Raw genomic sequence first — 25,136 nt, 5'->3', positions numbered from 1 at the left:
TCCGCCGTGTGTGCCTGAACAGGGTGTTCGTAGAATATGTCAAACATGTAACAGAATTTTCAAAAATGAGAACTGCTTCACAAATCATGTTTCTACACCGTTCCGAAACGGTACTGTCTGCAGCGAAATCCAACAGTGTCCCCGATGTTTCAGAATTATTCTCACGAACAATAGATATGAGAAAGTACATAGATGCAACATGAAATATTGTACCGTATGTAATTGTGTGAAACCTGTAAATCATTTCTGTTACATGTCTATACCGAAACCTAAACAGAACTCAAAATTTCTATTTGTGTTTTACGACTTTGAATGCTACACTGACATTCCTTATCTTGAGAAAGAAAAAACTTTTCTTCACGTTCCGAATCTTATTGTGGTGCAGACGGCCTGTCACGCATGTTACAAAAAAGAGGATTTAACAGTTCAGTGTTCTGTTTGTGGAACAAGAGAGTTTATATTCTGGGATGACCCTGTAGACACATTCCTATCCTATTTGGAATTGCAGCATAAGTTTTCCGACATAACCATCTGTGCACATAATGCACGAGGTTACGATTGTACATTTTTATTACGGAGAATGTTGGAGAGAGAAATGAAACCTCGTGTCATCTTAGATGGTACCAAAATCATCAGCATGACATACCAAAATCTTCATTTTGTGGACAGCCTCAACTACGTTCAGACAAATCTTGCAGGCTTTTCGAAACTTTTCGGTTTGCCTGTTCAGAAAGGATATTATCCGCATTTGTGGAACACCTACAAGAACAGAAATTACATTGGACCGATGCCTCCTCCTTCTGCATACGGTTATGAATACATGAAAACAGTTGAAGATCAACACCGTTTCATGTCTTGGTATGACGTCGAATGCATGCGAAATATACCTTTCAACAACAGAAACCAACTTCTCCAATACTGCATCAAGGATGTTACCCTGTTGAGACAAGGATGTCTGAAGCTGAGACAGAATTTCCTAGACATATGCAAAATAGACATTTTCAAGGATTGCCTCACAATAGCATCAGCCTGTTCACTAATTTACAGACAGAAATTTATGCCTGCTAACACTATAGGAATAATTCCTAAAGGAGGTTACCATCATGCAGATCAGATGTCGAAGTTTGCATTGAAATGGCTAACCTACGTTGAAGAACAGAATGATGTAATACTTCTACACGGCGGACGTACTCGTGAAAAATATGTCATAGGAGGACGTTACAGAGTGGACGGTTATCACGAGGAGACGACGACAGTGTATGAGGCCCTGGGCTGTTACTGGCATGGTTGTCAACGTTGCATATCCGTTAACAGGGATATGTATCCGAAAGATGACGATGAAACCGATCAGGATAGTAACAGTCAGAAACACAGTGACATGTTGAACACAGCAGCCTTCAGATACGAGACAACATGTCGTAAACTTGCGGCTTTACGTTCTGAAGGATACCATGTCGTCACTATGTGGGAATGCGATTTCAACAAAATATTGAAAGCAGATCCTGAACTGAATAGATATCTATCGACACATCCTATTGTCTGCTGCATTCCTTTAAATCCACGAGACGCCTTATATGGAGGAAGAGTTGAAACAGTCAGGACTTATTACAAGATCAAGGAAAACGAGAAATTGCAGTACAACGATTTTACAAGTTTGTACCCTTATGTGAACAAATACTGTGCCTATCCTGTCGGACATCCTACAATATTTCTAGGAACTTCTATTCCTCCGGTAAATGAGGTTTTGAACATGGAGGGACTCATCAAATGTACTATTCTGCCACCGAAAACCCTTTTACATCCTGTTTTACCTACAAAAATGCACGGAAAACTGATGTTTGTATTGTGCAAGGAATGTGCTTTTAGATTAAAATGTGAAGGTACATGCAGCCATTCCGATGATCAGCGTATACTTTCAGGAACTTGGGTCATAGCCGAGGTGCGTAAAGCTTGCAGTTTAGGCTACAAAGTGCTGTCAGTGTCGGAAGTGTGGAAGTATGAAACATCGATGTACGACCCTGTCACAAAGACTGGAGGACTTTTTTCTGGTTATGTCAACACCTTCTTGAAAATAAAACAGGAAGCGAGCGGGTGGCCTTCATGGTGTCAGAACGACGAGGATAAGCAGAAATACATACAGGAATATTTCGATAAGGAGGGTATTCTGTTGGAAGAAAACAGTATCGAAGTCAATCCCGGGAAACGTACTCTGGCTAAACTCTGCCTTAATTCTTTATGGGGCAAGTTCTGCCAACGGGACAATCTTTCCCAGACAACCATCATCAAGGAATCGAAGGATTTCCTCGATAAAATGACTGACCCAAATATCATAATCGGAGGAGTCGTATTCATCAATCAGGACACCGTTTTAGTGAACTGGAAATATGTTGAAGAGGCAGTCAGTCAGAACAGGAAAGTAAACGTTCCTATCGCTGCCTTCACAACATGTCATGCTCGTCTGAAACTTTATGAACTTCTAGAAAAATTGGGTGACAAGGTATGTTATTGTGATACAGATTCAGTAATTTACATAGATAGTCCTGAAATGGAATACCATCCCCAGACAGGTGACGCACTAGGAGAACTCACCGATGAATTGGCAGATTTCGGCACCGATGCGGTTTGTGAACAGTTTGTTTCAACGGGACCGAAAAGTTACAGCATGAAAATAACAAAACCGTTCTCCGAAGCACAGTATATCTGTAAAGTGAAAGGGATTACATTGAATACCTCCACATCAGAATTGATTAATTTCGATACCATGTGCGACATGATAAACAATGAGAAACCTGAAGTTATGGTCGAAAATATTTTCCGAATCAGAAGAACAAAACAGTTTCAAGTCATCAGTACAAATGAAAAAAAGCTGTTTCAGCCAGTATTGTTGAAACGACAATTCGACCATGAACATTTATCGTTTCCTTTCGGATACTGTGCAGACTAAAATATGTCTGTAACGATCCAGAGTTCGAACCCTTCGGGGCTGATATAAAACGTGTTCGCAGACTGCCAGACCTTCATTTTTCTTCAGAATCTGTAAGACGTTTCTTCAGCATGATTCCTAAACTTTCTCATCCTTTCACCATGATGGTTTGCGGAGCATCAGGAAGCGGAAAAACTACTTTTGTGACAAATATGGTCGATTCCATCGTTCATCTTGTAGAAGGATCCGTCAAGAAAATCATATGGTGTTACGATCAGGAGAACAGTATTCCACAAAGTCTTCGAGATGTGCAATATCATAAAGGTATCGTCGATTGGCAGTCGTGGAACGGAAAAACTCCTACACTTATAATCCTGGATGATCTTATGATGGTTGCACAAGGGGAAAAAGTCGCCGACCTTTTCACAAAAGGTAGCCATCACAAAAACATTTCGGTGGTGTTCATAACACAGAATCTTTTTCACCAAGGAAAAAATTGCAGAGATATTTCGTTGAACGTGAAGCACTTTGTTATTTTTAAAAATCCTCGAGATATGAACCAATTCACTGTTTTTGCAAGACAACTTCATCCTCACCGCATGAAGGAACTCGAAAAAGTATATATAGATGCTACCGCGCAACCTTACAGTTATTTGTATATCGATCTCTCACAGTCAACACCGGATCCTTTACGTTATCAGACAGACGTTTTCAACCAGAATTACTCAACTGTATATCTTCCTCAGGAATGTTTAAAACATCGAGATGAGGAAAACGAGGAAGACACGTACCAACTCACGTTCTAACAGGAATAGACATTCCACTTCTTTCAAGAAACATTCACCTTTCTTGCACGTGTTGAAAAATTCACCGCCCAAAATCCGTAAATCATTATTGAAAAGTGCTCCGAAAAAAACGATACGTTTCATCAGCGAATGCTGCCTGAACGTTTTAAAAGGAAACGTGAAAATTAAACCGTCCGCAAAACGTCGTCTGACACCTTACAAATCGGTCATACGCAATCTAGTGAAACCGAAAGTGAACATCGAGAAACGCAGAAAGCTTCTTGTTCAGAAAGGAGGATTTCTACCTTTACTTCTAGGCTCCTTGTTATCGGGTCTTCTCGGTACTCTCATTCCTCATTGAGAAATGACATCTTCTTACAAAAAGATGATCGTCCTTTCACCGGAACAGTTAGCACGTATTCGTGGTTCCGAATTGTCTATAACTCAAAAATTATCCGTTCTAGATAAGAAGATGAATGATATTCTAAAAATGAAAAATATATCAGACGATCAAAAATGGCGTCTTTACAGAAAGGAACTGGACGAGTATTTATGGCTGAGTCGAAAATCCAAAGAACCATTACAGATTCCTATTGTTCAAGATAACGACGGTTCTTCTACTATTTCACCAGAATCGACGTATTTTCCTCAGAACCTGGCAGAGACATTACCCCGTAATACACGTCATCAGTTACAGAATATCATCGATGAGTACCAATCCACGGCACAACATTTGATAAACGAACGTCAGGAAAAAACACTTCCGGATCCGAAAACGTTGAACTTCTCATCGTCGCCAACGGAAAGCCCTGGACCGTCTCATCGACAGAAGAAGAAAAAGAAGAAAGTGACAGTCCGTGTTTCCAGGAAAACTACACCTTTTCTGAGAACACCTGACGCTTACAAACTGGTTCCTCTGAGAAAAAGCCGTAGACAGAGAGATCGGTCATGGGAGTCTCTAAGTTGAAACACAATAAAATTCTCACCAAAATATATTACGATCCCCGACACCATGCTTCATTCTCATCTGTAGATCGTCTGTGGAAAGCGGTACGGGATAAAAATATATCCCGCGATACGGTGAAAAAATGGCTGATGCATCAGGAAACCTACACTCTCCACAAATCTGCGAGAAAAAGGTTTCCTCGAAATCATTACAATGTATGGAACATAGACATGCTTTGGGAAGCTGATCTCAACGACATGACATCGATACAAAAACATAACGACGGATACAAATATCTTCTGACAGTGATCGACGTATTTTCAAAATATGCCTTTGCATTACCGCTAAAAAATAAAACAAGCAATTCGGTAACCGAAGCTTTCAAAACTATTTTCGAAGAAAACAGACGGAAACCTGTTACACTACAGACCGACCAAGGAACGGAATTTACAAATTCTACATTCCAGAAATTTTTAAAAAATGAACATGTACAATTCTCGACAGCAACAAATTATCCTGTGAAAGCGAGTGTAGTGGAACGTTTCAACAGAACATTAAAAGAACGGATGTGGAAATATTTCACCTCAAAACAGACAAGACGCTATGTAGATATTTTACCGCAACTTCTCGAAGGTTACAATACAGCAATCCACAGTTCCATAGGAATGGCCCCTCGAGATGTCAACGAAACAAACGTTTACATTGTGTGGAAACGTCTTAACAAACCTGACAAACATGTTTCACAACCGTCTTCAGATCTTAATGTAGGTGATATTGTACGAATTTCTGTCGTCAAAGGACATTTTGAGAAAGGATACGAACAAACGTGGTCACGAGAACTTTTCAAAATCCATTCCCTTGTTCAGCGAACACCTGTACCTGTATACATATTAGATGACTTAAATGAAGAACCAGTAAAAGGTACATTTTACAAACATGAACTGCAGAAAGTTTATTCGGATCTTGACGAAGAGTATAAAATTGATAAAATTTTGAACACCCGGGGAAAAGGAAAAAATTTGGAATACCTGGTTCGTTGGCTCGGATATCCGCCTAGTTTCGATTCATGGATCAAGGCATCTTCCGTAAAACAGTTATCGGGAAAATAATTTCCAAAACATATTTATATCAAAATATGACGTAACTGCGATCCAGTGAGTTCTCTATGTTCGGCGAGAATGGACGATAATTTCTACGTTTACCTCCTATCATCTGCATCGGAGGAATATTTTCCAGACAACACACTCACTCATTTCACCGTAAAACTTGCTAAACGGATCGATCTGTCTCCAGAATTGTGGGAAGTCGGATTGGCAGAACTACATTATTCAACTCTATACGACAATGTTTTGGAAACTGATTCTGGAATGTTAACTCTTCCTGTTCGGACATATGCAAGTGCTGAGGACCTGATCTCTACCATCATCGAATCTCTCCCCGACGACCTGGAAATAAGGAGATCCGTTCTCGAGAAATTCTGGCATTTTTTGACGGAACCGCAATGGGGAACATTTGGATCTACTGTTTGTGCGGATAACACACTCTATATTAACGAACAACCATTTTATTTTCCTGCAACAACATATACGATAGAGGATCTGATTTATTTCCTGAAAACAGACCCTGCTAATGTAGCTGTTCCTACTCATCTCAGGTTTTTCTTCAAACAGGCCGTGTACAAACATCTATCCGTGATAGGGGTTCCGAAGCCTGAACCTGACGATGCTCCAACAAATACCGTTACACCCATAAACGAAACTGATGACTATGCTAAATTTCGATATGACATATTGAAATCTATTTATTCTACGCACGCACAGTCCAATAGTGTTGTGGATAAAAACCCATATATATTTATTTACTCCGATCTGGTGAAACAACAATTGGTCGGGGGAGAAATGGTACGTCTCTTGCGTCTTACCCGAAAACAGTGTTCGGACACAACTACGTCTTGCACAGTACCCGTAGCCCATCAAACATTCGACCCGATTCATTACGTTCCTCTGGATAAAGCCTCTTTCGAAACAATAGAAATTGCTTTGTACGATAGAAAAGGAAATTTCTTACCTTTGAGAACTGGCTCCGTACCCACAATCGCTGTTTTACATTTTCGTAGAAAAGCAAAGTCCTTTTAAAAAACAGTAGACAGCTATTTGTCTCAGTCTTTGTCGAAAAGCGAATGAATCATCATGAATTCGCAGACCGAATATTACAGTAACCAAATCCGTGGAGGAATTGGCCCCATCTACCGTTCAACTAGAAATCAAAAAGGGAGAGGATTGGGGTCACTTTTCGCAGGACTGTTTAGAATGGTGAAACCTCTACTCTGGAGCGGTGCAAAGGCGATCGGAAGAGAAGCTTTAAAAACAGGCGCTAACATTATCACCGACATTGCAACAAACCAACAAACTCCGAAAACTATTGTTCGTCAACGGGTACGTGAAGCGGGTCAAAATCTTCAAAGTAAAGCACAACGGAAAATCGACTCTCTGGTAGGTTCTGGTATAAGAACAAAACCTGCAACAAGAATTGCTCAGTTGATGTTAAAACGTTCAGCCACCCGTATTAGAACATCTACGATCCGTAAAAAACGAGCATCCAAAAAACGAAGGAAAACATCAGCAAAATCTAGGAGAACACGTAAAAGAAAAATCAAACAGAAGGTCTCAGGGAAAGATATTTTTGGATAATGATGGAGGATAACATGTGCATGATCTCGCAGTTCGACCTCTTCCGGAAAAAACCTATTCAGCAAAATGTGGAAAAAACGTACACAGCCACCTACAAACCTATCGCTTCCATCGATAATCAGAATATAATTCAGTTTGTCATACCGGGGGCAGGAACTGATTTTCTCGATCTTTCATCTGCCTATCTCCGTCTGCAAACGCAAATGGTTAAACAGGATGGAAGTCCCATGAGTGCTTCCCAAACAGAAAATGCCCTCACAAAAAACTGCGGGGTCGTGAATTATCTTCTCCATTCACTTTTTTCCCAATGTACAGTGACTCTCAACGGCATTGCTGTAACAACCGCCGATAACAATTACGCATATAAAGCGATCTTCGAAGCAGCTATCAATTACGGAAGCGATGCCGCAAACACGCATCTCACGAATGCCCTGTGGTATTTGGACACACCTGAACATCAAGATGAAATCACTGCCGACAACACAGGTTTCACCACAAGGAAAAAATGTTTCCAGTATGTTCCGACGACAGGCAATCCTACGGAAGTGACAGCCGTGGTCGACCTTATGGGAAAACTTCACATAGATTTCTTCCACCAGTCTAAATACCTGCTCAACGGTGTTGAAGTACGCATAGATCTAGCTAGATCACGTGACGCTTTTTACATCTGGGGAGACCAGACATCACCTACAGTCAGAATAAAAATTTTAAAGGCTGTTCTCGAAATAAATCACATCATTCCTACTCCTACCACCAGTTTGGCCATAGACAGAGCACTCACTTACGCTCCTGCTCATTATCCGTTCACCAGAAGCATCATCAAAGCTTATTCTTACGTCGCCGGAACGCAGCAGATTTCGATCGATAATGCTTTTCAAGGTCCTTTTCCGAATGTTGTTCTTTTTGCTATGGTATCCACCGCCAGCTTTCTCGGAGACAGTAAGAAAAATCCGTTTGACTTTAGAAGTTTTAACCTATCTTCTTTCCATCTTGTGAAAAATGGAGAACTCGTACCTTCCGAACCTTTACGAATCACCACAGGAGGAAACAGCGGATTGATAACACGTGCCTATCAAACTCTATTTTCCGGTACAGGCATTCACCACGCCAATTACGGACACCAGATCACACGGAAAATGTTCGAGAACGGATTCTTTTTCCTGATTTACGACATAACGCCAGACTCTTCAGGAAACGACACGCACACAAGTCTCCAGGAACAAGGCATCATCGGAGCCGAGATGCAGTTTTCTCCCCCGCTGTCGGAAAATATAACATGCCTTTTGTATGCTGAATTTGAATCTGCAGTAGATATACCTAAAGATAGAAGTGTCATCCTCCATCAGTGAGGCCGAATTTTCCATAAATATGTGTGCCTGTGTTTCTGACTCACAGTGTTACCGAAACAGCTCCGATGTAAACATTATACTGCTTGTGATGGAAAAACCCACCAAAGTGATAACCCGTACTATTAAGCATAGTAGTGTTTCTTCGAAAGTGACAACTTCAAAACCTGTGAACATACAATCGTTTCCCGAACTACTTGACAGCAGCCCTGGAAGCATAGAAATGACCAAAGACAGAAATATTATTATGAACATATGAAAACATATGTAACGTGAGATGGGAAAACTCATCGAACTGATAACCTGTGATGATATTTATAATAGTGATTCTTTGGAAGTACTGTCTGCCAAACCTGTTGATACGCAACCGTCCCCCCAATTATTAGAAGAATATCGTCTTGAGAGTATAGAAATAACAGAACGCTATACTCTCATTTTCCGTTTTCGAAAACATAGGCAGCATGAACACGTCGCAGATCAGGGAGATTCTATCTCGAAACTGTTCCACCAAGAACATTTTCTACGGTGTTTACTCGAGAGATCTTTTACCTCGGACGTTTCCTACCCCTGCCTTGATAATCGCAAACACCGATACTTCCAACTTCCAGGGTACACACTGGGTGGCCTTCTATTTTGGCAAAAACAATACGGCTGAATATTTCGATTCATACGGATTTCATCCTTTCTATCAAGAATTCGTAAATTTCCTGAACAGTCATTCCTCGGTATGGACTTACAACAACATTCCCTTACAGGGGATATTGGCCACAACATGCGGTCATTACTGTTGCGTGTATGCTTATTACAAAGCACGTCACGTTACAACCAAGGATTTCATCCACACATTTCCACCAGGTATCAGTAAAGATGGATATATCCTGCACCGTTTTCGTCAGATCTTCAAATGTTTACCACATTCCAAGTGTTCCAGAGGGGAACAAACGTGTTGTTCTATCCACACCATGCAGGCTCGCGTCATGAAGAAATCTATTTAAAATGTGTGCTGCCGTATCTTTCTCTCAGTGCCATCGAGACAGTTCTAGTGAACACACCATGGAACCTACTGCGGCTTCTATAATGGAGAAACACGACAAACTTGTGACACGCATGACCCATAAGGATGATGTTTCCAAACGTAAACCTCGCAAACGTGTGCAACCTATTAAATTAGAAACCGTTACTATCAAGAACGAGACGGCTGACGAGGGAATGGATGTGACTACGGACTGTGATTTCATAAAGAGACGTAGGGAAATTGGTTTTTCCACAGACAAAATCGAGTGTCCTAAACTACATGACGTAGATGCATGTTTAGATCTCTATCTTGCAAACACATATTTTCTGAACAAGGAAAAAAACAAGTACGTAGCCATAGGATTCGAAAAGGAATCCCCTTTCAATTTGGTGTGGGAGTTTTCGCAACAGGGGAGATCACCCGTACGCATCGATTCTAAACAGATTAGAGAACTGTGTGCTTTAAAATCTGACTTACTGAATTACGTCGACACTGGTCGACGATTCAATTATTTGGTTACTGGAAATATCACCGTTAGTGGTGTAAATTTTTTCGGGAAACGTTGCATCTCGATGTATCAACATCATTCACCGGATGCTTTCATTTTCACAGCCTCTGAACTACATTTATTTATGTGTAATCTTTTTAGACCTCTGCAAAAATTAATGAACGAACGTTATCATAAATTACAACCCGAAATGGAGGCTTTTGTATATTGTATAAAAAAGAATATGGTTTCAGAAAAAAAAGAAGTACCAGATGTATTGAACTATTTTTATGTACTTTGGTACAACGAACTGATGATTGAAATATATCTTGAGAACAATCTTGGACACACATTGATATTGTAAATAAGTTATGTTATGTATCTGATGCTGTAAAGTATCCATTGTAAATCTATTCCATATTGTATTCCATTGTTATTTTTATGTATTGTAAATCAGTCTTTGTTATTTTATGTATTGTAAATCAGTCTTTTTTATTTTATGTATTGTAATATAACCCTTCAGGTATTGTAAACCTTCCATATCATCAATTGGAAATAAAATATTTGTGTTATTCTATATCCATACTATCAATTATAAATAAAACATTTGTATATTTTGAACATTTCTTTTATTTATTACAATAAAAAGTGTACATTTTCCAGACATTTTCAACTGCACAGGTTTTTTCACCTTTACCATGTTCTTTACATTTTAAACTTTCTGAACTGTTTTTGACACTGCTTAACTTTGGACATTCAAGTTCTTCGATATTGCATACAGTCATCTTACCCTCACCTTTTTTCCCCACTAATGTTTTCACCCATTCCATTTTCTCCGTACCTTTAACATAAACTTGCTGATTCATAAGCACTAAATACAGAAGATCTTCTAATTTCTCGTACGGTAGCCATCCATCATTCCAATCCAGACCATGTTTGTTGGTACGGAGCCAGTAATTCACTCGGCGATACTTTTCACTCAACAAGTGTAAACCATATGGAGGTTTCACTAAACAGTCAAATGCACTGTCGAAAGGAAATTTTAAAATTCCTACTTCTTTACACACAAATTCTCCTTCGACTCCTCGAAAACCTTGAATGTCCAAAAAACAGGCATCCATTTTGTTCAACAGGTGAACACTGTCAATGTATCATCAATACTGCCCCGACATACCGCACACTTGTCCAATTGAGAGGCACAGAGACCACAGGCTACAAAATGTCGACACGGAAGAATTACCACACTGCGAGAGTTTTCAAAACATATTTTACAGAGTAGCACAGAATCCACACTCTTTTTATCGGATGTTTTTTCAGTAGTTTCCACACTGTCGCAATATTTGCAACTTTTCGAATCACTGTGTAACGCTGCAACACTCTGTATGTAACTACAGGCTGGTATTGCCTGGTAATGTTGTAGAATCGGGCAATCTTCGGATGTCCAATCACACACTCCGTACCCACAATGGAAACATATTACCCTATCACTGAATCCTGAATAATAAAAACCTGCAGTGACTAATTCTTCAGCAGTCTGACGTAATCCTATTGGCCACTTTCTGTAAGTCTTGTATCTCGCATTCACCGACATATAATCGGTGGTAAAAGGACCGCCTGCTATCAGACGAGTATGGTAAGTATACACTCTCATATGTCGAACAAAGAAAACTCGTCTGATACTGTAGGTGACGGGGTCCTTGGTATCGGCGATAAAGGTTCAGCCAGAATATCCTCAGGATCGTCGGGGAACAGCCGTCTGCGAAAATCGAAACCTTCGGGAGGAACCACAGGGAAACAAGGATGACCTTCTAAGTTAAGTAACAATGGACGATCACAGCCAGAACACCACACGGAATTTCTGTCTGCCAACAAAGAAAGCCACTCTTTCACTCTCTTCTTCAAAGCTTCGCCAAACTCTTCCTTCCTGCGACGTAGTTCGCACATACACCCGTGACTTGGAAATCCTGTTCTCTCGTCACTTCTTCTATTCCTCTCTTCTATCTCCTTCAAAGTCTCGCAGCGACGGTGAATTCCTTTTCCTAATCCGTTGACCAGGTAACATCCACACCAGGGAGATTCAGGTATCGCTACATACATAAACGGGAAATAACTCAGCAACCGATCCAGGGTCGTTCGATCGCTGTCCAGATCGCCGCAAGACCGAACAAGTTCCCAGAACTCTTCGTAGCTGATCTCGTAGAAATTCACACCATTATCAGACAAACGTGTACCGCTTACATCCATCCTCACATGATACTAAGATCCTCTTTCCTTTCTATTTATACCCTTTTCCCTCCTACGTCACCATTTCCGTTAAACAGACTTAAAACTACAAGGCTACGCCAAAAACATGTTCGGGCATGTTCACACAGAACCGTTACACCACCCAGAAATTGCAAATTCATCCAAACCTACGCCCAAAACATGTTCGGACATGTTCTATTCAGACAGAAAACCGTTACACCCATTTCCAGGAATCTCAGACTCATCAACGGTCTCAAACGGGAAACGCCCCCCAAAAATAGCCACCCATCTCATCAACAACCGGAAACCCATATCAATCACTCATTAACAACACATCAACGCCATCTGTTTTCAAACACCGGAAACACGTACTCCAATTTATATATGACGTGACACGCCAAAATAGCGTAACAAAAACAAAATGGCGTCACAGAAATTAAAACAATTCGTAATAATAATATAATAATATTTAAATTAATAATAATTTAATAATATAATCTGGTCACGTGACTTCCATTTTGTGACGTCACAGTCACGTGACTCCCAGAAATTGCAAATTCATCCAAACCTACGCCCAAAACATGTTCGGACATGTTCTATTCAGACAGAAAACCGTTACACCCATTTCCAGGAATCTCAGACTTATCAACGGTCTCAAACGGGAAACGCCCCCCCCCCAAAAAAAAAATACCCACCCATCTCATCAACAACCTAAAACCCTTATCAAGCCCTCATTAACAACAGGAAACACTTCCCGCAAACTTATCAAAGCCACCGAAAACGCCCCCCGTTTATCAACTCCAGACCGGAAACACTTATCAATCTCCTCAACACTTATCAATCTCCTCATTAACAACAGGAAGTCCATATCATTAAGCCCCGCCCCTTTTCCCCCATCAACCAATCAAAACGCTCAAAACACCCACCCTTGCTTGCCCACACTGCTTGGTCATCAATTGATCTTTGATCGATCTTTTCCAATCAATTGATTTATCGGACTCTACGCGGGTGCATAACTACTATGGCTCCTAACAATGAGCATACTTACTTGTCCTGCATTTAAAAAGTTTGGACACCCCTGTGTTGATTTTTTATAGTTCGGTACCTAGACGGCGGCGGCAGCACCATTCCACTTGCCCGTTCCTCATTGGCCAATTTGTTTCAAAATTTCTGACGTCATCTCAAGCCGTCTGCTAAAATGTTTCCATTGTAAGGATAGGGAGTTATTTCTCTCCCCTAATCTTATTCTCTTTGCTGAACACTCTAGCTGTTCCCTCAGAGAGATATTGCTGATTCGCTTTTCTTCCAGTTTTTGCTATGTGCTGAAGTTTAATCGCGTCACAAGTAATACATTTGAGTGTAGAAAGTCTATAACTTCCTAATCTCGTTGAGAACTTGCGTCTGACATTCATAACGAACTGGAAAAATCTTCTACAGTGTAAGCGTCTGCTAAATGCCTTAGCTAAACGCTGGGAAATAGCTTCCGAGGGAACAGCTCACATCCACCTGTTCCACCAACCCCAAGACCAAAGTTTCAAGGCATGCAGTGGCAGGACAAGAGGAAAATGTTGCGAGTGTTGTATGATCGACCGGCTGAGGACGAAAGCCTTTAGTTCATTCAACTTTGCAGAAAATACAACAAACCAACACACATCCTAACTGAATTAAAAACTAAAACGAAATCATACACAGAGCATTTTCAAACGAGTTACTACAACTCTGTAAATTATTAACTGAATATTCTTCCAGTGGCAAATTATATTGTTGTCCTTGTTTAATCCTGAGAAGGGAGTCTGGAACATGTCGGGTTTTGTCACATTAACAACTTCTACTAACAGGGTGGCTACTCACCGGGAATTTCTTGAATTCCGGGAATTATGCGTGAATTATTGGCTCCGGGAATTGTGTGTGAATTCTGCTTGAAATTTTCTCTGTAGACATGAAAAATTGCAACTTTTTAAAATCCCAATTCCATTGAATTTATACATATTTATTAATGACCTGAAACAAGTTTTTCACAGTTTAGGTTTTATTTTTATTGAGGAAGGTAAATAAAGCTGCGTGGAAAATAAAACAGAATTCTCTCAATCCATTTGCTTTGTTAGTGTTCTTTGAAGAACAATCCATCTGATAGACTGAAGATTATTGCAAGATAAAATATCTTGAAGTTGATTAGGTAAATTTAAAATTCTTATAGAATTAACAATTTTTCGTAGATTACTATTTCCCGTAACATATGTGACTTGTGTTTGTAGATGTATTTATAGTCCCGAGTAGCAGTGGCGTGCCCAAGATTTTTGTAAGGGAGGGGTTACCTATACTTTTTCTCGGTAGTCCGCCCTCATTTTGTCATATTTTCCTACCATTGATGTTCTTTTTTTTAGGAATATTGGGCCAAAGAGGGGGTATAACCCCTACCAACCCCTCCTTGGGCACGCCACTGCCGAGTAGCTATGTGAAATGACAAATGTAAACTCCGCACCTTAAATTATATATATGTACCGTCCAAGTGAATTAGAATTATTGGATTCATTGGAATCGCACAAACCATATATTGTTAATATAAGTATTTGTTTGTGTGTATGTGTGTGGGTGGTGAGAGACTGTAAAACCTTAGTTTGAAATAGAGAAAACATCTGCTTGAATTTTTGTAAAGTTCGCTTTGAAAACCGGGAATTATACTTGAATTTTACTATGGTCCTACAGTAGCCACCCTGACTAATCAAGCGAACGTCATGAAAAACTCAACCATCTGTGTGCCATTATTGGATTGAGAAAGTTTGAATTACAAGAATACTCAACTCTATGAAAAAACGTCAACTTAATCTACGAATAAAGAGATGAAACAGGTCACGACAAAATATTATTTTCTTTCTCTGATGACTCATAAATTTATATTATCAAATTTTTCTTTGTTGCCCATCAATAATTTTATTTTTAATGTTTTCTTTATATTATATCACATTTGCTTTAAAATTATTATTGTCATATAATTTTAAGCCTCATGTTTGTCACTTCTGACATTTCAATAAGGGTTGAATTTTACTTGATCTATTGTATTATATTAAGACACCCATGCGATGGGGAGCAAGTGCAGGTGACCTGTTCCCCTGCCTGATTTATCACCGCACGCCACTGATTTCACGGCATGGTCCACTGCGTTCTTTCACCTCGTGTCAGTTCAAATGTGTGTGATCTTCCTTTGAGACAAGTGTTTCGGAAAGCAGTGTCTGTCGAAGATTTGTAAACTGAAAAGTGGCGACGATATCAGCAGAAAGAGGAAACGGTGCTACTCCCGGCTCCCGAGAAAGAAATCCCGACAAGCTTCTGTACTTCGGGCATATTGGCAAACCCACAGGTAAGTGAACATTGTTAAACTTTTCTTTATTATAATTGTAGCATTTTAAGAATATGGCATGGTGCAATCACGTATCAGAATTACAATTATACTAAATTCATTCTGAGAATATACAGTCACCGCAAGAATTCCCAGCAATTAAAGAACAGAATATTTACAATAAAACTGAATTCTTTGATGGAACGTGTAACAGGATGAAAATTGAGAAATCCTGGGATTTGATTCTGTGTGTTCGTCCCTCATCTAATTCTTTAATTCACCATCACCAAGCGAAATGTGTCCTTGCAGTCCAGACTTTCCATTCCATTCGACACGTGTGAATATCTGTAATAAAAAAAAAAACGAAATCTTAGTATTTTTATAAAAAGAAAAATACAATTACAATCACAGTATATATTATAAAATAAATTCAATAACAGAGCAGCCTACGGCTGAACCTCGCCCGCTAAATAAAGGAATTATTATTATTATGTATTTAGTGAATTACCATCAAACCACTTTTAACAAGCTTGAATTTAAAAAAATAATAATAATTTGAGCAATAAAGGCAAAGAAAATAATTAAAGATATAGAAAGATTCAAAATAATACCAGCACTTTTAATTTTAGTACAAATATGTGGTCAATTTATCTAAATACCATGTGTGCGTTGTAATGTTTATTTGGTTTCCCCATTTCTTTCAATGATAAATTTGGTCTCACTTGTCTGTGCACACACATCATTTTATTTTCCACCCATGAAAGTATATATATATCCCCATTTCATACATTTGCTTAATTTGTTGTTACATAGGAATTAAATACACGTGAAGCAAGCAACTACACACACAGATACGTACCTCTCTCTTATATAGTATCCATAGCTTTTTTCCAGCATATTCGGTCAAACATCATTACAAACTGCTTCAAATAATTATCTATCTTCATAGTTTCAATTTTTGACAACATTAACCCGAACTCGAACGAATTATGATACTCTAGTTCGACGTCAACGGTAGCAGGCAGCCTGCACTCAACGAAACCAGGCCGGATCAACCGGACAATCGTTATTTCAAATTCGAGTACACTCACGCGATGCTGCAATCATTTGTTAATAGTAGAGCGCATGTTAGTTCACTAATGCCTTACGTAATAAATAGAATTGTCGTATTCGTAGATAAACGTATTCTTGCATAGACATGGACTAGGGCAAAAAAACTTCCAGGGGGTGAAAAATGAAGGTTACCAGTACGTCCTGAAGCATGAAACATATTTACGGATCATTTTGATTTCTTGTTATTTCGCGTCGCTTTTAATCCAGTTTTGGCTAATCGCGAAAATGAGGATGAGTGATGATATTGTGAAATTGATGAAGGCACAATCACAAAGAACATCCATGCTCAGGCCGGGATTCGAACCCAGGACCCATGGCGTCGTAGAGCGCTGTGCCAACCACTCCGCCACGGTTGCAGGCCAATAAGAGAAATATAAGTTAACACAGACATGCAGATACATAATACATAACACACTTATGGAGGTGCATGTATGTATGTGGAGTTAAAATAAATACAATTTTCGTATTTTATTTTCCACTTTACTGCTATTGTGTGATTATGCATACACGCGTATGTAATATTATTGTTAGTACGATATTTGGGGCATGAAAATCTGCTTTTAAACAAATTTTTCAGTGTTCCTCTTTTGAGAGTAATTTTTTTTAATTTAGTAAAACTATTTAGGTTTTGGCCTAAAGTTAGAATGTGTAACGAAACCATGCATATGCCATTTCTATTTAAATGCTTTGAGAAGGTAACACTGTTAATTCAAGCTAAACGTTATATTTTATGTGACTCAGATGTTTTATACTCTTGCGACCATGAAACATTGATTTAATTGCATTTTATGCATAGTAAAGCTAATCGGGACTGGGCCTACAGCTTAAAGTGGGATCCGAACTACTATGTGTCTCCACCGGTTATTAAACCAGGGACGCCTTGATTACAAGGCGATGAAGATAACAATGTGCCATCGGGGAGAATCCTCCACCACGGAACAAAACAATATATTGGTCGTTGTTGAAATATTTTTGAAATTGAAATTGATTTAGCGCAATTGATCTGTATCCTTGGGAATATGCCGCCGCCCGCAGCCCCTCCTTGCCGGAAGCACTGTTTGCAGCACAGTAATTTCATATTCCACACTAAACGAATATACACTATCTGCGATTATTCTGTTTCTATTCATCAAACGTTTGCTCCGAAACTTCCCGTCCACAATTTAGAAAAAGAAATACCAAGATTGATCTTGAGGGGTCTTTCCCCTGTTACATATATCCGAAACCCAGGGGGTGCTCGTTCGGCGGCGCAGATCGTATGCGCAGTTGTCCGTGGATGCATGACGTCACCATCGAAGCACTCGGCACGGAAAAGGCTGGTTCCTTATGCAAATATTGAGAAATTTGACAACGAATATCTTCTAAAATATAGTAGCAAGGGAAAAGGTACAACTTTTACTGTTAAGATTCATCCTTCCTAATCAATTTATCACAAAGTTGATTCAAATGTGTAAAATGGTTTTCAAGAAATCGTGTTACGAAGGAACCCCTGTTTTGTTCTCTCCAGGCTTCCAATGTAAGGGAGTTTTAACTTAAGCGCGTTGGATTTCTTTTTGCTCTATGTTTTGAAATACGATTATTTTGTTCTTGTCAACTGAAATCATGCCTAAATGCTATGGAAAGCTGTGAAAACTGTTATCAGAAAACTAATGGAAGCAATCTAAAATATCACAGCTTGATGGATATATAAAAAATGCGAGATTGCCCATTTTTGTGAAAAAGGCATTGTGCGAGATCTAAAAGAACTTTATAATATTGTATGTAAATGTAAGGGTGTAATAAACGTGACTGCTTCCCAGGCACGTATCCAAAGGGGGGCTTAGAGGGCTCAAGCCCCCTCCGAAAGTTTTCGGTTTACACTAGATAAAATGAGATTTTTTGTTTCTTGTGGTGTCAAATAAAATATGTAATGTGACGTTAATTTAAGGAGAGAAATAATTATCGAGGCAAGACGGAGAATATTCTATAACTCTGTTATTGGTAACAGCTCGTATCCAAGGTGGGAATCATGGGGCTCAAGCCCCCCTTCAGAAAATTTTCAGTTTACGCTAGATAAAATTAGGTTTTTGGCTTCTTGAACAATATGGTGATAATTTGAGAGAGATAATTATCTAGGCAAGACGGAGAATGTTCTATAAGCCTGTTATTGTTAATAGTGCGTATCCAAGGTGGGCATCAGGTGTCTCGAGCCCCCTTTCCCAGGAAATTTTTCAGTTTACACGAGATAAAATTAGGTTTTTGTCTTCTTGAATAATGTGACGATAATTTTAGGAGAGAAATACTTATCAAGGCTAGACGGAGAATGTTCTATAACCCTGCTGTTCATAATATTGCACGTAAACTTTTCTTACGCTTTCGGTGTTGTCGTAGCGAACTTGAACACTATGTAGAAGAGACTTGTCAGCATTTGCAAGCTGCACAACAAAGGTAGCGCCGCAGGTAGGGCGATTCGGATTCATTGTAATTTTTTAATCTCTGGAAAGCGCGAGAGGGAACGTTCTTGAAAAAGAGAAGGAGTCGAACTACTGGCAATATTTACGAATCGGGATATCTGCGAAACGTTCTAGAATATAATGAGGATATTAATACGCGGCTTCAATTTCCCGGTTGATCTGTACAACAGAATAGGTGGAGACTTCAGAGGTAAGTGTGACAATACATACAGTCGATTAGTGATCAGTCAGTGTCCATTTGTTGCTTTATAAGATCTAGTGATTCGAAAATGAAATGGACTAAATACCGTAAAGTAACGAAGTTTACCACTAGTTCCAGTTCGGTCCCAAAGCTAAAGGCATTGACGACAGCGGAACTTCGAGTAGTGCTACGAGTAGTTCGGGTCGAAAGACGAAGAGATCGAAGGTCTCTCTCTTTAAAGTGAATATTTTGGCAGTATCGGGCTGGGCATTGGAGCGATTTATTAAAAAAAGAAATAAGCTGCACAGATCAACTGAAAATCAAAGTTTTGAGTGATGATTTGGTTGTGCCAGGACCAAATTTTGTGTATGCAGTCCGAGAATTTCATGGCATAAAAAAATACTTTTGTTTAAGGCTACTGGGTTCGACACACACTCAACAGACAATTTTGAACACTTGCGAGTGCTTAGGCCTGAATATGAACAATTTGATGGGTTTCGGCTTTTATAAGAGATGCAAACATGGGAGGACAAGACACATTAGTGGTGTTCAGGGCTCGAATCAGAGAGAAATATTCGTGAACTGTCTGATTCCAGTTCCCAGCACACAGTTTGAATCATGTGTTGTCGAGTGGATTGTGCATTCCGTGCATGTGTAACACCTTCGAAAAAACACTTCTGGTACATAGATGTTTTGATGCCTGATGAGAAGAAATGGACAAACACACATACTGAGATGGTTCCAGCACACAATGTTAATGCATGGAAACGGAGGAGTTGAGTGGTAGAAAATGTCCCGATTTCACGTTCTGATTAAAATGACAGCCTTAAACAGTGGCGACGATTTAGGAGATAGTTACTCCCCATTCTTTTGCCTCCACACTATCACACTATGGCCTCTTAATGCTTGTCTCCTTGTACACCCCCCCCCCCCACACACACACACACACATTTTGGAACCCAATTGCCACCACTGGCCTTAAACATACAATTGTGATACCCCTTTAAAAAAAAAATGGTGTTCAGCCGCCGCCCCGAAAGGAATTCCTGGATACGTGCCTGCTGCTTCCAGTAAAATATCACTGCACTCTCCACGTTTCTCTTCTGTCTTTTCTTTGGCGCCGTCAATAGCTTCAACACGTTGTTTTTTTATATATATTTGTCACATATTTGTTTTAATTAGTATTCTGCTCGTTCCGCCACCTGAACGCAGCAGCTAGGGCTCAAAGGGCAGTGCAGTTACACCGGAAGAAGGTTCGGAAATGGTAGGCTTCAGAAGTTAACTCATCCAAATTAAATGTGCTCTCTCTAAATTTAAATCATAGTTCACAAATAATTTGATTAAAAGTTTTAAAATTATCTATTTTATTTAATAGCGTATTAATTTGTGCATTCTTCTCCAGCATAGCCATAGGCAGTGACCACACTACGGGGGGGGGGGGCAGGAACGCCCCCCAATTCTCGTTCGACAATTTCTCTCTCTCTCTTATCTGCCCCCAGTAAAACGACAAAATAAATAAATGAATGAATGCTCTTTTAGCCAAAATATGCATTTTTGTGTCGTATGTAACGGAATAATAAAAATGATTGCCCCGGGAAAATATGATTTACCCCTCCATCTTTACTATTGCGCTGTTACCAGCTACAACATATTTTGATTTCTATTGTTCCCACATATTTATTTTAATTTTAGTATTGTGAATCATATTCCACTGTGTTACCTCACGTAGCCACCCCCCCCCCCCACACACACACACAAACACGTACGACTTCAGTTGTAAGTTTTAGACTAAGCTTGTCAAATATCCACTTATATCTTTGTATTCTTGAGCCATTTAAAAAAAAATCATTTCGCCCCTTCTTCTGGACTATTTCATAGGAATGTTTTCCCACTGGAAGCTTTGCAGATCGAGATCCGGGGCTATAGCCTTCCCAAGCCAGCGTCCCCTCCAAATACTCTCTTGGCCTCATGAAAGACAAATATATGTATTGCTACGAAATATTAATTTGACTTGGCAGTTTCTCTTTTCGAACAGGAATAAGTTTTAAATTTTAATAGCTTATAAATTTACACTATCAATTTTGAGTAAAGGTTTTGCGTAACCCTAAAAGTACATTTAGAGACTGCAAGGTCAACTCTCGATATTTCAGATATATTAATAATTTTCATCACAACGTCTTGTAATAATTATTTGTTACTTCAATAACCTCCTCGCAAATGTTTCTCGCATATTAAAACATACATGCCAATTTCTGTTTATTTCCTTGTAATGCTGACCTCCGTGGCGAAGTGGTTAGCACAACGCTTTACGATGCCAAGGGCCCCCAGGTTCGAATCCCCGCCCGGGCATGGGTATACTTTCCTTTCTTCAATTTCATCATATCATCACACATCCTCATCTTTGCGATTAGCCATATGTGACAGATAAGCGAAGTAAAATAAACTAAGTCTATAAATCAATTATTTTTAAACTCTTTAATTCTTCTTTAGCATGCCACGTTTTTGTTAAAATTATATTACTATTTGTAAAATGACGAAATTCTAAAGGAGAGCACGCAACTTCTTTGTAGCGCATCGGTCAGAAAGTTTCAGGAATATGAATTTTCAAAATACATTTTTTCACATGTACTTTGCCCCCTTTTAAATGTAGCGCGTTTTCAATTATGTTACTAATCATTAAAAGGATGCCTCAATACCATCTTGGAGGATGAAAATTAATATTTTCCCCCTCCTAGAAGTAATAATATACTTTCGCTATCTAAATCTCCCATATAAATGCTAGGGGCCGTCTGCTTCAGCCGAGCACACTGCTTCTCCGGTGACGTCACGCGTTCGTGCAAGATCGGCAATCTTCGGATGGCTTTACCTAATCTCTATATTCCTTGCCCGAAACCGGTTGCATGCAGGTCGAGTGCATCTGGGTTTTATTCTATTGGGTCTCCCCCTCCTCCCGGATTATTAGGCGCTTCGCGCGTGAGGGGATAATGACGCAGACCGCCCCATCTAAATTCTTGGTGAGGAATATTTTTCCTTTCACTATCATAAAATTCAATATATTTTTCTAAAATATATGTATAAAAAGGACATCGTTGTGCAATGTGTGCGATGAGGCGGAGAGGAACATACTTGATTAGCAATTAATTCAACTCACTATAATTGGTTCCAAGATGAAGGAAAGGAATAATTTGGAGAAGGGGCAGATCAAGTAAATTATTCAGTAAATCTTAAAAAATGACTTTTAGTATTAGGAGAGTGTCGCAATAAAATACTTTATGGGAATTATGGCATGATCTAAGGGGGGGACGCGCTATTGGTCATGGATGGGGTGGGAGACTGATCTATACAATTGTTAGAAGTTCATTATCCAGATATTCATGAACTACTTGACCTGCGCTTTATTTTTGCCGAAATATTCTTGAAATGGACATTGTGTAATTTATTTCTCTTCTTGACATCTGCGATACTGGGGAATATGCTGCCCTCAACCCCTCCTTGAGAACAGCAATGCTTTACAGCATACTTTCGCCATCCCGGTACTTCGAGAAATTTCATACTCCAGACTAAGTGAATATATATCTGTGCTGATTCTATTCGCATTCCTGAACACTTTCTTTTGTCCATTTTCAAGTTAGCCCTATAATTTAAAAAATAGTCAGTTAAATCTTCCGAGAGCTTTCCTCCCCGGATATTTATACCTGAAGCAGATTTCTACAGCTGGAAAACATCTGGTGAGTTATCCTCGGGCCTCCCTCCCTTCTCCTCCAGGCTCATTAGTCGTGAACGAGGGTCCGTGAAGAGCCAGGCGACTGGGCTCTGCAGGGTTGCTGTGTCAAATAAAGTGAAAATAGAGTAAAATGAAATAATTAATTTTCGGGACGTTGATGCAAAAAATGAAAATATTAATCAGTGGGTCTCTAGAAACATCCTTTCTCAGTGTTCAATCAAAATTTGGAAAATTTTTGTCGACTGGTTCTCGAGATAATCGTGACCAAAATACCAAAAACATCCCATAAGCTTACATAGAAAATGCTCAGACCTTCGCCGGGGTAGGAGATCGCCTTAAGAGTAAATATGTCACAACATATGCACGGTCCATCTACTGGACAACTACCGACATGTTCATTGTGGAAATTGTAGTAACTACACTTTCTTCAAGAAAATTCCCAAAGGCTTAACACTTATAGTAGACACACTTTTCTTCCTTTTTCGCCGAAAATTCATCTACTATATCATCGAAGTCCAATTCACGAATAAGTTCATGTTCAATGCTTAATAAACAAAGATTGGATAAGCGATCCTGTCCCATGGTAGCACGAAGCCTGTTTTTCACTAATTTCATTTTTGAGAAAGCGCTAGTATCTCCACATTTTTTCCCCTTGAAAAACTCACAGTTCTAATACGATGTTATTAACGAAAGAAAGTTATGTACTTCGTAGGATTATTTATTATCTTAATCGTATCTGAGAATTGGTTGTTTGAATAAGTGTGCCATATTTCCACACCACAGCCAAGTCAATCCATGGTATAAAGTATAGCGAGCTTCAGATATCTACAAACAGATCGACTGAGAGCTGTGCTACAATTGGATCCAGAAGAGAGTAGACATACGACAATATTGAAGTTTTATTTTTATTTTTAAAATACAACTTCTTATGTAATTTTTCACAAGCATAGCCATCTGGATAAAATATTTTTTTTTGGTGGAGGCCCTTCACAGCTTCCTCTTGGTGGGGGTCCCGGGGCAATTGACCCAGTTTCCCATAGGTTAATCCAGCCCTGCTGATGCATGTTTTTATGCTTTCAGTGTACCTACCCGCACGCGGAAAGAAATTGGTATTCATACTTCGCTTAACTTTGCCCTCCTAATATCGCTAGAAATCGGCACCTATGTTTTCCGGTGCTGCTTTGCTTGCTTGATTACTTGTTTTCATTTTTTCCCTCTAAGTTCTACCTAAATTAAACTTTTTTACAAACATATTTTTGATTTGGTTACATTTTCCATTTTACCATCCAATTCTTGTCTCGTGACGACCCTCCGCGATTTAGTGGTTAGCACATCGCGCTACGAGGCCAGGGGCCCCGGGTTCGAATCCCAGCCCGGGCATGATTGTTCTTTGTAAATGTTCATCAATTTCATCATATCAACACTCACCCGTCCTCGTTGTCTAGATTAGCCTAAACAGGAAGAAAGCAACGTAAAATAACAATTGCACAACCAGTCTTGTCTCGTGTATTCTTCCCTCTCCGCTCTTTTTACAATGTGCTGTAGTAGGTCTACTGTGCTTTCTACATCCCCGTTTCAAGATAATATGATGGTTCGCAGCTCGACTAAAGAGACACTCTGTGGAGATCGCTGGGAAGCCAGCCAGGTTCATTCTGGAACTTCTAATACGTCTATTGTCTCTCAGGGGTCATTGAAGGTCATGTACCTAGTTCTTTGCTCAATAATATGCCCCACGTTGCACTATTCATTGACATGTCCGATATTACAAATGCATTGCACAAATATGATGAAAATAAATCAAATCACACATCATGAATGCAGTTACTTGGAGGAGAGCGGAGGGGGAAGGGGGTTATTGGCCATTGAAATGAGTCTGACTGATAACAAATATT

The sequence above is a fragment of the Lepisma saccharinum genome, chromosome 15, assembly GCF_977018435.1.
Source record: "Lepisma saccharinum chromosome 15, izLepSacc3.1, whole genome shotgun sequence".
Taxonomy (NCBI): Eukaryota; Metazoa; Arthropoda; class Insecta; order Zygentoma; family Lepismatidae; genus Lepisma; species Lepisma saccharinum.
The sequence above is the reverse complement of the archived record's forward strand: the minus strand, read 5'-3'. Positions refer to the sequence as shown.